The following is a 15,360-nucleotide window of genomic DNA, read 5'->3' on the forward strand; positions in this document are numbered from 1 at the left end:
TAGAGGTCTACAGTTTGTCACATCCGTTAGATATACAATATTTAGGTTTTTGGAAATCATTGATCTAGTTAGGAATAGACCCAATTACTGTTCTGTCCACCATCTCTAAAAAACTCTGCACTGGATACTGTGACTTCTCCTGGGTAACTTATTCATTTATTTTTTAGCTTTCAGTCTGAGTCATCCTCATTTATGGATGTTTACTGCTTGACCTGAGATGGGAGATGATGACCTGAGAGCATGAGGTTCCCGAACACGTTCAAGCAATGGGACCAGGGGCTATTTCGGTTCTTGTTTGTGAAAAGATACGTGTGCTGAGCTACGGAGACATAGCTGGAATAGTTGGCATCTGTTTGTGGCTCGGCACATTCCAAGGGTACGTTCAGGTGTGCAATCACCCTGGCTGTTGCAATACACAGAAATAGGATGTTCTGCTGGAATCAGAATAACATCAAGCAGTACAAAGTACAAACTTCTCACAGACTTGACATTTTCTCTGGACTCCCCACATAACTATTGAATGCAAACCCCTCTCCCCACAAAAAACAAATGGACTAAATCCAGGTTATAGATGAGTAATCATGTAGGCACCTTATACCGGGGCTATGTTAGATTTTTACTTGGAATTCGGGTGCTTGTCTGAAAGTTGACATCTTGGAACCGAAAGGGAAAAACTATGAAAAGAATGTTTAATTTGCTCCATGAAGAAACTTGACATCCAAATATTATTTAAAGAAACAGTTTGATAATCTGTAAAGTTGACATTTTGAACAGTCTTGTTAATTAAAACCCTCATATCTTTTCTGTCATGTTTTTGCATCTCAAAAGCAGTACCTAAATATTTCATTTGTTGAAAATTATTTGTTGATCTGTTTCATTTATACTTTCAATATTATAACTATTGCTCTAAGTATGGGCCAGATACTGAGCTAAACAATTTAGAAGGTATACTTCATTAACTCCTCATGACAGCCTTAGTTACGATTTCTTTGTGCATTATACAGCTTAGAGAATTGAGACTTAGAGGCTTGTTAATTTGCCTTAGTAAGTAAAAGTCTTAGGAACTTCTAAGGCTTATTAAATTCCATGGCTCTAATTTGAACCTAGGTAGCTTAATTCCAGGGTCCACTTGGGTACTTAAACACCGCACTGTGTGGTGTACAACCAACATAAACAAACAAAACTTTGAAAAGTCAAATCAGATATCCTGGCATCAAAGCACTAAATACCCTTTTCTCACTCATGGTATCTACATTTTGCTCTGTCCTCCGACCTGCCTCACATTGCTTAGGTAGTGATGATGTTACTAAAGGGACAGGGTATATATGTGTGTCAGTGGCTGAGTGGCATTGCTGAGATGCCATGAGATATTTTCCCTGGACACATCTTCTCAACCTGTTTCATTATCTGTCCCAGTGGATGGAATATAGATTTTGTGTCCAAGGAACCTTATAATGAAATAGAGGATGCAGTTCATGCCATGGTTCTGGAGGAGATCTAACCCTTCTGAAGACAAGGTTAGCTCCAGAACAGGAAGATCACTGCAGCAGGTTTCAAATTAATTGTCATTCCTCCCTTCCCATGAGAAGGGACTATAAGAAAATGTTTTAACTAAGTGATTGCTGAATCTACCTTATCTCAAATCAGTAATCCAGGAAATGAAAGTTTTTATCACTTAAAATCAGTAGTAGATTAATGAGTCTAGAATCCCTGCTTGGGGTAATGAAAAAGTTTTGGAAATAAATTGTGGCCATGGTTTCACAAGATTGTGAAGGCAATCAATGCCACTGAATTATGCATGTTGAAATGGCAAATTTTATTATATATATAGGTAGATATTTTATCACAATAAAAAGTCAATTATGGCGCCCTCCTTAGGTTCTCAGTTAAAAGCAAAAAGTCATAGATACTAGAATGTGCTTTGGCTCTACCCAGGGGCATCTCAAAACCAAGAGGGACAGAGCAGTAGGGCAATAGTATGAGGTTTAGGATGGACTGGACTCCAAGAGGGCGACCCAACAGCACACATAATTTAAGGTCAACTTGCATTAAGCTTCATCCTGGTGTAAAGGGGGGAGGGTCTCTTCATTCTGCGGACCAGCAGCAAGATCTCAGCTTTAGTGTCAATTAGGGTTGAAGCAGGACTCAAATTAGTAGGTGACAGTAAATGTGGTGGGTTATTAAAGTCGAGGCCAAGAACATTGTGGGACTCAGGACAGAGCTGCGTATTTAGACAGCAAAGGGCACAATGGAGGTTGGCAGAAAGTTCATGTGGATGGAGGGGACACCTGTGGGAGAGCTGAGAGAAGAGTTTTGTGAATGGAGCTGGTGGGAAGTATCAGTCTGCACTTGAAGGTCAGCCTTTGTCATGGAAGATAACTGGGAAGACGCAACCCCAAACACACACCTGTGGCATCATCTCCTTCCAAACTCCATGCTTGCACAAGCAGTAGACCTGGAGGCCCAAGTGCTCTAGTGGATCTGTGGTCCCAGGGTGCACACTTGGATCCAGGAATCAGGGAGAAGGCTTTCCTCTTAGGGGGAGACCCTGGAAAAGCTCATATTTTAGAGATTCCCAAGAGATACCAACCAGTAGACTGGGGAAAGGGGTTTGTTGTATGGAATACTTTAAGTAGTGTGGTACCCTCATCCTGCTGGCCCCAGCAGGTTAAAGGGAACTGCAGCACTGAGTTGAATTCCTATTTGATCAGGTGATTATCAGAGGATTGCCTTTCTCTTTTTGTGCCCAGAGAACTTGAGAACAGTGAGGTTCCTCCACCCACAAACACTCCCTACACTTTATCTGAAGGGTCCAAGTTTTCAGGCTGCTTTACAGTTTATCATCTGACCTATACAGGTAGAGAGGAAACCCCTATGAGTGGATAGGATGGAAAAAAAAAATTACAACACAACTGAGGAGTCTCTGAATAGAAGGGTTTTACTGAACAAAACTGATGGAAGAGATAGAAGAGAACTTTGATAGTAATATCTAAGATAATTCCTAGTGCAATTTCAAATAACCTAGAAGCGTGAGTAAGTATAAGAAGCCCTGGAAAGGCTATACTTTCAGGGATCATTTCTACTGTTCGCTGCTAGAGAAGTTTCTCTAAGTGCCAGGGATGTAACGTACAGCATGATTGCTGTAGACAACGCTGCTCTATGATGTATACGAAATTTATTAAAAGGGTAAATCCTACGATTTCGCATCACAAGGAAAAGAAGTCCTTTTTCTTCTTTTTATTGTGACTATATGAGATGATGGATGTTAACTAAACTTAATAATCATTTGGTAATCATTGCTAATCCTTTCATAATATTTGTAAGTCAAACCGTTATGCTGTATACCTTAAACTTATACAGTGATATGTGTTAATTATATCTCAGTAAAACTGGAGGGAAAAAAAAAAAGCCCAGGAGGAGGAAAAGAAAGTGAGTCAAATTCCTGTGATGTTGAATCTGACCAAGTTTTACCCTCTTTTTAAAAAATTGGATTTCTCTTTTCTTACTGAGCTGCAGTTCTTTATACTACAACTCATTGTTGAGTTGCAGTTCTTTATGCTACAGCTCATTATTGAGCTGTAGTTCTTTATACTACAGCTGAACAAGACACAGCCCTTTGTTGGAAATATGCAATACACACATCTTCCCCCCCTCTGCAGCTTTCATGTCCATACCCTTTATAGTATATTTGATGAATAGATTTTCTTAAATTAAAACAGTCCAATATATTATTTTTCTCTTTTATATGGTTCGTATTTTTTGTGTCCTGTTTGAGAAATATTTGCATTCTTTAAGTTCTTGAAGATGTCCTACTTTGCTTTTTTCTAAAAAAAATTCGTTGTTTTGCCTTCCATATTTGTCTATGATACATCTGGAATTGATCTTTTTTGTGTATAGTGTGAGGTAGGCGCCAAGGGTAAATTTTTTCATAAGAGACTTCTCCTGCTGGCCCAGCCCCATGTACTATTATAAACCTGGTGGCTGTATTTGTGTGGTTTTGCTTCTGGATTCTCTGTTCATTCCATTGGCCAATTTGTCTGTCTTTACACCAATTTCACATTGTCTTAATTACTACAGCTCTATAAAAGGTCTTGACAACTGGCAGGGTAAGCCCTCCAGCTTTTTTTTTTTTTTTTTTTTACATCTTTATTGGAGTATAATTGCTTTACAATGGTGTGTTAGTTTCTGCTTTATAACAAAGTGAATCAGTTATACATATACATATGTTCCCATATCTCTTCCCTCTTGCGTCTACCTCCCTCCCACCTTCCCTATCCCACCCCTCCAGGCGGTCACAAAGCACCGAACTGATCTCCCTGAGCTATGCAGCTGCTTCCCACTAGCTATCTATTTTACGTTTGGTAGTGTATATATGTCCATGCCTCTTTCTTGCTTTGTCACAGATTACCCTTCCCCTTCCCATATCCTCATGTCCATTCTCTAGTAGGTCTGTATCTTTATTCCTGTCTTACCCCAAGATTCTTCATGACTTTTTTTTTTCTTAAATTCCATATATATGTGTTAGCATATGGTATTTGTCTTTCTCTTTCTGACCTACTTGACTCTGCATAACAGACTCTAGGTCTATCCACCTCATTACAAATAGCTCAATTTCGTTTCTTTTTATGGCTGAGTAATATTCCATTGTATATATGTGCCACCTCTTCTTTATCCATTCATCTGTTGATGGACACTTAGGTTGCTTCCATCTCCTAGCTATTGTAAATAGAGCTGCAATGAACATTTTGGTACATGACTCTTTTTGAATTATGGTTTTCTCAGGGTATATGCCCAGTAGTGGGATTGCTGGGTCATATGGTAGTTCTATTTGTAGTTTTTAAGGAACCTCCATACTGTTCTCCATAGTGGCTGTACCAATTCACATTCCCACCAGCAGTGCAAGAGTGTTCCCTTTTCTCCACACCCTCTCCAGCATTTATTCTTTCTAGATTTTTTGATGATGGCCATTCTGACTGGTGTGAGATGATATCTCATTGTAGTTTTGATTTGCATTTCTCTAATGATTAGTGATGTTGAGCATTCTTTCATGTGTTTGTTGGCAGTTTGTATATCTTCTTTGGAGAAATGTCTATTTAGGTCTTCTGCCCATTTTTGGATTGGGTTGTTTGTTTTTTTGTTATTGAGCTGTATGAGCTGCTTATAAATTTTGGAGATTAATCCTTTATCAGTTGCTTCATTTGAAAATATTTTCTCCCATTCTGAGGGTTGTCTTTTCATCTTGTTTACGGTTTCCTTTGCTGTGCAAAAGCTTTTAAGTTTCATTAGGTCCCATTTGTTTATTTTTATTTCCATTTCTCTAGGAGGTGGGTCAAGAAGGATCTTGCTGTGATTTATGTCATAGAGTGTTCTGCCTATGTTTTCCTCTAAGAGTTTGATAGTTTCTGGCCTTACATTTAGGTCTTTAATCCATTTTAGCTTATTTTTCTGTATGGTGTTAGGGAGTGATCTAATCTCATACTTTTACATGTACCTGTCCAGTTTTCCCAGCACCACTTATTGAAGAGGCTGTCCTTTCTCCACTGTACATTCCTGCCTCCTTTATCAAAGATAAGGTGACCATATGTACATGGGTTTATCTCTGGGCTTTCTATCCTGTTCCATTGATCTATATTTCTGTTTCTGTGCCAGTACCATACTGTCTTGATTACTGTAGCTTTGCAGTATAGTCTGAAGTCAGGGATCCTGATTCCTCCAGCTCCGTTTTTCATTCTCAAGATTGCTTTGGCTATTCAGGGTCTTTTGTGTTTCCATACAAATTGTGAAATTTTTTGTTCTAGTTCTGTGAAAACTGCCAGTGGTAGTTTGATAGGGATTGCATTGAATCTGTAGATTGCTTTGGGTAGTAGAGTCATTTTCACAATGTTGATTCTTCCAATCCAAGAACATGGTATATCTCTCCATCTATTTGTATCATCTTTAATTTCTTTCATCAGTGTCTTATAGTTTTCTGCATACAGGTCTTTTGTCTCCTTAGGTAGGTTTAATCCTAGATATTTTATTCTTTTTGTTGCAATGGTAAATGGAAGTGTTTTCTTGATTTCACTTTCAGATTTTTCATCATCAGTGTATAGGAATGCCAGAGATTTCTGTGCATTAATTTTGCATCCTGCTACTTTACCAAATTCATTGATTAGCTCTAGTAGTTTTCTGGTAGCATCTTTAGGATTCTCTATGTATAGGATCATGTCATCTGCAAACAGTGACAGCTTTACTTCTTCTTTTCCGATTTGGATTCCTTTTATTTCCTTCTCTTCTCTGATTGCTGTGGCTAAAACTTCCAAAACTATGTTGAATAAGAGTGGTGAGAGTGGGCAACCTTGTCTTGTTCCGGATCTTAGTGGAAATGCTTTCAGTTTTTCACCATTGAGGACGATGTTGGCTGTGGGTTTGTCATATATGGCCTTTATTATGTTGAGGAAAGTTCCCTCTATGCCTACTTTCTGGAGGGTTTTTATCATAAGTGGGTGTTGAATTTTGTCGAAAGTTTTCTCTGCATCTATTGAGATGATCATATCGTTTTCCTCCTTCAATTTGTTAATATGGTTTATCACATTGATTGACTTGTGTATATTGAAGAATCCTTGCATTCCTGGAATAAACCCCACTTGATCATGGTGTATGATCCTTTTAATGTGCTGTTGGATTCTGTTTGCTAGTATTTTGTTGAGGATTTTTGCATCTATGTTCATCAGTGATATTGGACTGTAGTTTTCTTTCTTTGTGACATCCTTTTCTGGTTTTGGTATCTTGTTTTGGTTTTGGTTTTGCCTTATGTATTGAGGTGCTCCTATGTTGGGTGCATAAATATTTACAATTGTTATATCTTCTTCTTGGATCGATCTCTTGATCATTATGTAGTGTCCTTCTTTGTTTCTTCTAATAGTCTTTATTTTAAAGTCTATTTTGTCTCATATGAGAATTGCTACTCCAGCTTTCTTTTGGTTTCCATTTGCATGGAATATCTTTTTCCATCTCCTTACTTTCTGTCTGTATGTGTCTCTAGGTCTGAAGTGGGTCTCTTGTAGACAGCATATATACGGGTCTTGTTTTTGTATCCATTCAGCCAATCTGTGTCTTTTGGTGGGAGCATTTAGTCTATTTACATTTAAGGTAATTACTGATATATATGTTTCTATTCCCATTTTTTCAATTGTTTTGGGTTCGTTATTGTACGTCTTTTCCTTCTCTTGTGTTTCTTGCCTAGAGAAGTTGCTTTAGCATTTCTTGTAAAGCTGGTTTGCTGGTGCTGAACTCTCTCAGCTTTTGCTTGTCTGTAAAGGTTTTAATTTCTAAATCAAATCTGAATGAGATCCTTGCTGGGTAGAGTAATCTTGGTTGCAGGTTTTTCTCCTTCATCACATTCAATATGTCCTGCCAGTCCCTTCTGGCTTGCAGAGTTTCTGCTGAAAGATCAGCTGTTAACCTTATGGGGATTCCTTGTGTGGTATTTGTTGTTTTTCCCTTGCTGCTTTTAATATGTTTTCTTTGTATTTAATTTTTGACAGTTTGATTAATATGTGTCTTGGCATATTTCTCCTTGGATTTATCCTGTATGGGACTCTCTGTGCTTCCTGGACTTGATTAACTATTTCCTTTCCCATATTAGGGAAGTTTTCAACTATAATCTCTTCAAATATTTTCTCAGTCCCTTCCTTTTTCTCTTCTTCTTCTGGAACCCCTATAATTCGAATGTTGGTGCATTTAATGTTGTCCCAGAGGTGTCTGAGACTGTCCTCAGTTCTTTTCATTCTTTTTTCTTTATTCTTCTCTGCAGTAGTTATTTCCACTATTTTATCTTCCAGGTCACTTATCTGTTCTTCTGCCTCAGTTATTCTGCTATTGATCCCATCTAGAGTATTTTTAATTTCATTTATTGTGTTGTTCATTGTTGTTTGTTTCATCTTTAGTTTTTCTAGGTCCTTGTTAAATGTTTCTTGCATTTTGTCTATTCTATTTCCACGATTTTGGATCATCTTTACTATCATTATTCTGAATTCTTTTTCAGGTAGACTGCCTATTTTCTCCTCGTTTGTTAGGTCTGGTGGGTTTTTATCTTGCTCTTTCATCTGCTGTGTGTTTTTCTGTCTTCTCATTTTGCTTATCTTACTGTGTTTGGGGTCTCCTCTTTGTAGCCTGCAGGTTCGTAGTTCCCGTTGTTTTTGGTGTCTGTCTGCAGTGGCTAAGGTTGGTTCAGTGGGTTGTGTAGGCTTCCTAGTGGAGGGCACTAGTGACTGTGTTGTGGTGGATGAGGCTGGATCTTGTCTTTCTGGTGCGCAGGTCCACATCTGGTGGTGTGTTTTGGGGTGTCTGTGTGTTTTGGGGTGTCTATTATGATTTTAGGCAGCCTCTCTGCTAATGGGTGGGGTTGTGTTCCTGTCTTGCTAGTTGTTTGGCATAGGGTGTCCAGCACTGTAGCTTGTTGGTCGTTGAGTGAAGCTGGGTGCTGTGTTGAGATGGAGATCTCTGGGAGATTTTTGCCATTTGCTATTATGTGGAGCTGGGAGGTCTTTTGTGGACCAGTGTCCTGAAGTTGGCACTCCCACCTCGGAGGCACAGCATTGACTCCTGGCTGCAGCACCAAGAGCCTTTCATCCACACGGCTCAGAATAAAAGGGAGAAAAAGTACAAAGAAGGAATTAGTAGAAGTAGAAAGAAAGAAAGAAAGAAAGAAAGAAAGAAAGAAAGAAAGAAAGAAAGAAAGAAAGAAAGGAAGGAAGGAAGAAAGAAAGAAAGAAAGAAGGAAAGAAAGAAAGAAGGAAAGAAAAAGAAAGGAGGGAGGGAGGGGGGAAGGAAGGAAAAAAGAAAGAAAGAAGATAAAGTAAAATAACAAAGTAAGATAAAATATAATAAAGTTATTAAAATTAAAAATAATTATTAAGAAAAAAATTAAAACAAACAAAGAAACAAACAAAAAACGGATGGATAGAACCCTAGGACAAATGGTGGAAGCAAAGCTATACAGACAAGATCTCACACAGAAGCATACACATACACATTCACAAAAAGAGGAAAAGGGGAAAAAATCATAAATTTTGCTCTCAAAGTCCACCTCCTTAATTTGGGATGACTCGTTGTCTATTCATGTATTCCACAGATGCAGGTACATCAAGTTGATTGTGGAGCTTTAATCCGCTGCTTCTGAGGCTGCTGGGAGGGATTTCCCTTTCTCTTCTTTGTTCTCACAGCTCACAGGGGCTCAGCTTTGGATTTGGCCCCGCCTCTGCATGTAGGTAGCCTGAGGGCGTCTATTCTTCGCTCAGACAGGACGGGGTTAAAGGAGCAGCTGCTTCGGGGGCTCTGGCTCACTTAGGCCGGGGGGAGGGAGGGGCACGGAGTGCGGGGCGAGCTTGCGGCGGCAGAGGCGGCGTGACGTTGCACCAGCCTGAGGCGCGCCGTGCGTTCTCCTGGGGAAGTTGACCCTGGATCCCAGGACCCTGGCAGTGGCGGGCTGCACAGACTCCCCGGAAGGGTGTGTGTGGATAGCGACCTGTGCTCGCACACAGGCTTCTTGGTGGCGGCAGCAGCAGCCTTAGCATCTCATGCCTGTCTGTGGGGTCCGTGCTTTTAGCTGCGGTTCACGCCCGTCTCTGGAGCTCCTTTAAGCAGCGCTCTTAATCCCCTCTCCTCGCGCACCAGGAAACAAAGAGGGAAGAAAAAGTCTCTTGCCTCTTCGGCAGGTGCAGACTTTTCCCCGGACTCCCTCCCGGCCAGCCGTGGTGCACTAACCCCCTGCAGGCTGTGTTCACGCCGCCAACCCCAGTCCTCTCCCTGCGCTCAGACCGAAGCCCGAGCCTCAGCTCCCAGCCCCGCCCGCCCTGGCGGGTGAGCTGACAAGCCTCTCGGGCTGGTGAGTGCCGGTCGGCACTGATCCTCTGTGCGGGAATCTCTCCCCTTTGCCCTCCGCACCCCTGTTGCTGCGCTCTCGGCCGCAGCACCAAAGCTTTCCCCCTCCGCAGCCACAGTCTCCGCCCACGAAGGGGCTTTCTAGTGTTTGGAAACATTTCCTCCTTCACAGCTCCCTTCCACTGGTGCAGGCCCCGTCCCTATCCTTTTGTTTCTGTTTATTCTTTTTTCTTTTGCCCTACCCAGGTACGTGGAGAGTTTCTTGCCTTTTGGGAGGTCTGAGGTCTTCTGCCAGCGTTCAGTAGGTGTTCTGTAGGAGTTGTTACACGTGTAGATGTATTTCTGGTGTATCTGTGGGGAGGAAGGTGATCTCCGCGACTTACTCTTCCGCCATCTTTCCTAAACCTCCTCCAGCTTTGTTTTTATTTCTCAAGATTGACTTATCTATTCTTGACCCAGGAGGGGTCTTACTTTGTATTTCCAAGTAAGTTTTTGGAATCAGCTTGTCGACTTCAACACAACAACAAACACCTTCTGGGGAACTGAGTGAGATCTCGTGGAATCTACAGATCAGCTGGAGGTGAGTTGACGTGTCTACAATATTTTACCTTCCAGACCATGACTATAATGGGTTCTTTGGTATATTAAGGTGTTCTTTATTTTGTAACAATGATGTTTCAGTTTTTTTTCTATAGATGTATTGTACATATTTGGTTAGATTCATTCCTAGGTATTTGATGTTTCTCAATGCTTTTGCAAAGGGTGTCTTGTTATATCTTCATCTTTTTGCTGCTATATTGTGACACAATTTTTCAACGTAACAGCAAAATTTTCACAATTTTATTATGAAAATGTTTAAACATATGGGAAATTTGAACAAATGGACCGTGAACACTATACACCACCACCTCGATTTGAATTTAACACTTTACCTTACTTGCTTTTTCACATATTTATCCATCTATGCATCCTTCTATCCGTCCATCAATCTATCTTGTTATTTGGATACAAATATTTGGATACACTTTGAAATAGTTTGAAGACGTTTGTACTTTCTTCCTAATTACTTCAGCATGCATTATCAGCCAGAGTTTGGTGTTTTTTGTGGTTCCTTTATTTCTTTTGAGGTAAAATTTTCATACAATGAAATGAATAAGTCTGAAGTATATGATTTGAGGTTGACAAATGCATACACTCATGCAACCCAAATCCCTGCGATTACACAGACCATTACCATCACCATGCCTCATTCCAGCCAATCTGTAACCCCACACAGAGCCAACCACTGTTCTGCATTTTTCAACACAGTTTTCACCTGTGTTAGATATTCGTGTCAATGAAATCAAACAATTGTGTGTGTGTGTAAGTAATCTGTTCTTTTTTATTCCTGAGTAGTAATCTATTTTAGAAATAGGCCACAATTTATTTATTGGTTCACCTACAAATTGACACGTGGGCTGTTTCCAGTTGGGGGCTATTACAAACATTTGTGTACAAGTTTTTTTGTGGACATTAATTTTCATTTGTCTTAGATAAATACTCAGAATTGAAATTCCTGGGTCAAGGGTACTTGTAGGCTTAGCTTTAGAAAAACTGTCAGAAGTTTTCCCAAAGTGGCACCAGCTGTATCTGCTAGCCTGATAAGTCGACTTCCCCTCGTGGTAGAGACCTCACCTGGAAGTCAGTTTTGGAAGTGGGAGGTGTCAAATCAGGTGATAAATAAGTGTCAATCTCCTTTCATGTCTTCAAATATAACACTGGGAGTTGTGGTAAGAAGCATAATTTCATGCTGCTGTTTCTGAGTGGTCCTTGTTCCATCCTTTGTCTTATTTGATGTCTTTGTGACCTCTGGCACTGTGGCTTCCTTCTTGTTTCTTGAGACGTTTCTTCTGTATTGGCTTCTTTGATGGCATTCTCCTCCCTTTCAGGATTTTTATTTTTCAGTCCCTTTCGCCTCTTCTCCTCTCCTTTCTCCTTAAATGTTGACATTCCCCAGAGTTCTCTCTCTGTTTTTTTTTCCTGGATGACCTCATCCAAACCTGGCACAATGATTTCCTGACTTACTGTTATCTCTTCCATGAGGAAGGATTGATAGAGCTGAATTTCAGCATCTTTTCACCTCTAACGAGATCATAGGTCCAGGCATTGCTGAGTCTAACAGTGGCCACTAAGATCAAAAAAGGGGAGGCAAGAAGACATTTGGTGCCTCGTGATGGAAATATATAACATCGCCTGTGTGATTAAAATTTGAACTTGAATCTGATCACACATCTAAATTTGATTACCAGTTTGCAGAAATATAGAGGATAGTGTACAATCAGCAGAATCTAGAGTTTGTAAAATTCGACAAGACAAATCACTCACTGTCTTCAACAAATAAATTGAGAAAGAGGCAGGAAGGAAGGGAGAGAGGAAGAGAGAGAGAGAGCGAGAGAGGATAAAAAAAAAAGCCTTGAGAGAGATTCTTCTTTGGTCATTGGGAGAAGTTTGTATACCAACTGGATATTGGATAACATTAAGAAATCATTGCTAATTTTTTTTATGTGATAAAGATATTGTGGTTATTTTTTAAAACAGTGTCTTTCTTTTTGAAACATTTATGGGTAAAGAGATATGGTATCTGATATTTAGTTCAAAATAGTAATAGGTTAGGGTATCTATTGCTGGGGATATGGGTAAAACAAGATTGGCAATGAGATGAGAATTTTGGAAGCTGTCGGAGAAGGTCTCCTTGTGAAAGGGATATTTATTTATTTAATACATTTTATTTACTTAGTTTTGGCTGCGTTGTATCTTCGTTGCTGCGCGTGGGCTTTCTCTAGTTGCGGCGGGTGGGGGATGCTCTTCGTTGTGGTGCGCAGGCTTCTCATTGCTGTGGCTTCTCTTGTGGCTCTAGGCGTGCGGGCTCAGCAGTTGTGGTGCACGGGCTTAGTAGCTCCACGGCATGTGGGATCTTCCTGGACCAGGGCTTGAATCCGTGTTCCCTGCATTAGCAGGCAGATTCTTTACTGTGCCACCAGGGAAGTCCCTGAAAGTGATATTTAAACACAGACTTGAAGGAGTTGATGTGGTGGCCTGTGTGCCTGTCTGTGGGAAGAAAGTTCCAGGTGGGGTCGGGGTGGATGGCAAGTGCAGAGGCCCTGAGCTGGGACTTGCCACGAAGGCACGTTGCAGGACAGCAAGAAAGGCAGGGTGGCCGGAGGGCAGGGAGGCGAGAGCCGTGGGAAATGATCTTGGACGCACAGCTGTGATTTCAGTCTCCTAAGGCCTCGCGGGCCAGTGAGAAGACGTGGCTTTTGCTTCTCGTCTATCTGGGAGCCTTTGAAGTGTTCTGGACAAGGGTATCTCATCACTGACTCATGTCTGAAAGAGGCACTCTGGGCTGCTGTGTGGAGAACGAGGCCACCAGTATGTGTGTCTGGGTGGTTCTCCGAATAATTCACACGGGAGATGCTGATGGCTTGAGGCAGATGGTGGTTGTGATGAGAAGGGTGGATTCTGACTGTATGTTGAAGGTAGAGCTGACAGGATCTAAAGCAGATAGGATTGGGGGTGAGAAAAAAATAAGAAGCAAGGGCTAGATGACCTATCCTAACCCTGGCCCGTGGCCAGAGCGCAATATACATTTCTTCAGTGAGCAAGTGGACGTCACAGACTAATATATTCTTCACTAAACTGAAATATCCTCAAGGGCCAGGATCACGTCTTACTTGACTTTACAAGAGCAACCATGCGTTGTCCTGATTCATATTGGAGCCCACCAAATATTTCCTCCCTAATCAATGTTCACTTTAACCAGGTGAGGGGAGAGGAAAATTGCTTCAGAGTGGCCGGCAGCCACGGCCTGTCTGCTGATTGGAATCCCTGCTTCTGGTCCTGCAGCCTCTCATGATGGACCCACGCTGTTACCATGAGCTCCCACACCCACTTGGCCGATGGGGGGACATGCACATCGGCTACGAAGTTCACGGTATTCATCCAAGAGCTACAAATACATTTCAGATGTATTTGGAGACCTGATGTATGCAGCGGAACAAAGTGTGTTCAGTGGGAAATTAAGACCACAGAGGCAGATGCCCTGCTCTTTGTAGGTTGCCAAGAGTTCAAGCGAGAGGGAAAGGAGCACAGCCATTGTCTTGAGGCACAAAGATGAATCTAGCCCCAAATGAAGAATAGGCAGAGCTCTGGTTCTTAAGTGCTCATTCAGATGCCCCTTGTGTGTGGTGGGTACAGATGAAGGGCTGAGTGGGAACAGCCAGCCTTCTAACCTGACCTACTAAGACTCGTCTGGGGTGCCAGCTGCTGGCCTTGACTGGAGTCCAAAGTGTTGGACCCAGAGAAAAGGAAATCACAGGGGCCGGGACTGGCCTTTTTAATTTTTTATTTCTGCATCCCGGAGTGGCACAACCCACGACTGGCAAGCCTCGCACTTTCCCGGCTGCTTCTTGCTCCTCTGCGCTACGGCAGACACTGCTTCCTCCAATCTCCCTGTCAACTGACTTCTCAAAGTTACCCCGGAATCCGCTCTTACCAGGGGAGCCTGGTGTGGCTACTTTCAAGTCTCAGGAAATAAAATAAAATAAAATAAGATAAATAAAATAAAATAAGATAAATTAAATAAAATAATAAAATAAAATATTTTCTTCTATCCACACCAGAATACATCAGCAGACAGTATAACCATTATTTGTAAAAGGGCTAAATTTGGTGGCATGACTGAAAAGGTGGGAGAAAAGTATTTTATATACTATGTGCCAGCTATGTGGTAGCATCAGGCAGACACCCAACCAAACCCAGAACATACTTGTGGAATGAATCAATCTCTCTCTCTCTCTCTCTCTCTCTCTCTCTCTCTGCCATATATGCAATACTGATACAAGATTACACACACAACGTCTTATTGTAATATTATTCAGAATTTGAAGATATTTTCAGTGCATTTAGTGTAGTAAGATGAATAAACAGCTAGGACTATGAATACACCAGTAAAAAAGTAAACGAATTTGATAGGTCCAGGAAGACTAAATAATTTGGCTCAGATAGAGTACGTACCAGTACGTACCAGACACTTGCTGGGAATTTCATTCCTCTTTGCTAAAATTAATTTGGTATTAAGGAAATAAGTGAAGGCAATGTGGCACGTGTTCACCTTTGTTACAAAGTGCAACTAATAAATTCAAGGGCTTTGTATAAATTTTCAGTCAATTCTATGTCCTGCTTTATTCAAGCATCTTCATGGTCCATTTCATTTGGTTGGTTTTGTTCTTTCATTTTGACACATCGAGGTCATAAAGCCTGGAGGTTTGTTGATCAGTATGTAACAGTGTCCTCTAAAATGCTTCAAGTGTCCACGCACACGTCATCTCTTTCGGTATCTCGAATCTCAGGATTGTGCACTGTCCACCTACATAAAAAGGTAAAATGAGGCCAGCTCAAAAGGTCAGAAAGATGAGTTTATTTGGGAATAACGGGGGGAATTGCAATTTGAGACAGCAA

This window comes from Globicephala melas, chromosome 9 (assembly GCF_963455315.2).
Source record: "Globicephala melas chromosome 9, mGloMel1.2, whole genome shotgun sequence".
NCBI lineage: Eukaryota > Metazoa > Chordata > Mammalia > Artiodactyla > Delphinidae > Globicephala > Globicephala melas.